Source organism: Silene latifolia, chromosome 9, assembly GCF_048544455.1.
Source record: "Silene latifolia isolate original U9 population chromosome 9, ASM4854445v1, whole genome shotgun sequence".
Classification (NCBI taxonomy): domain Eukaryota; kingdom Viridiplantae; phylum Streptophyta; class Magnoliopsida; order Caryophyllales; family Caryophyllaceae; genus Silene; species Silene latifolia.
Window position 1 is genome coordinate 117,082,975 of NC_133534.1, and position 1,065 is coordinate 117,084,039.

The window sequence follows — 1,065 nt, forward strand, 5'->3', positions numbered from 1 at the left end:
CGAGGAGTCAGAATCGAAATGCATGGCCATGCTCGGATACGGATTCGTTTTATCGGTTAAGTTACTCTCTAGTCGGGGAAACCACTCTAGATACGGATCGATTGTAAAATACGACCTTTGTGGATCCCGATCTGCAAATTGTTTTACATTGAGTGGGAGAAATTTTAAATGAATATGAGAATCGGTTATCGCACCTACACTTGTTCGGACAAGTGGGAGTTTGTTGGAGCTTGTGTCCTCCAGTTAGTGCGGATAACGTCATTGCACATACACTTGTACGGACAAGTGGGAGCTTGTTGGGGTTGGTGTCCTTAACAGTTAGTGCAAGGACTTATAAACCTCTAAAAGGATCAAAGGGCATACTTTGGTATTATTATCAGTTGATCCACGTTTATCAATAACGGTTGGCTTGCTAGATAAGTTTGACGTTATTGTCATACAGATGGCGGTGATCAACTGGTCCCTAAAAGTCACACCTATAGGATACGTTCGAGAGATGTGACGGTATGAAAATACTGTCATGTAGATGCCAAAATTGACTAACCAGTTAGTCCGAGTTATTTGACTAAGTAATTAGTCAAATATGTGATGTTGAGATATTATATTTAATACGGATTAAATATCATGGGCTAAGGCGTATTAACCAGTTAATTCGTAAAATTAAATATACGTGATTTATATTTAATTATATGTATATTAAAATAATTATACAATACTGTTTTGTCGGACACGTATTAATAATTCAGCTAACCCGTATTATTAGCTGATGCCTTAATTTCCGATAACCGATAACAGTTTATAATCAAACCGCGTCATATACATTTAGCCATTTGGGTTCGGACTACGAGTCAAATAGAAGAGGAAATGGAAAAGCCCATTTCCTCCCCATGGACTCGGCTTGGCCGAATTAGGAGAACAAAAAGGAGAGCCTCCTCCTTCATGTTAACCTAATCATCATTAGTGAAAACAATTAGGGTTTCAGAGATTAATTTTTCTCTCTGAAACTGAGATCTCTCATCTCGACAAAACTCACATCAGTTCTCCCTATATTGCAAGGCAATCGGA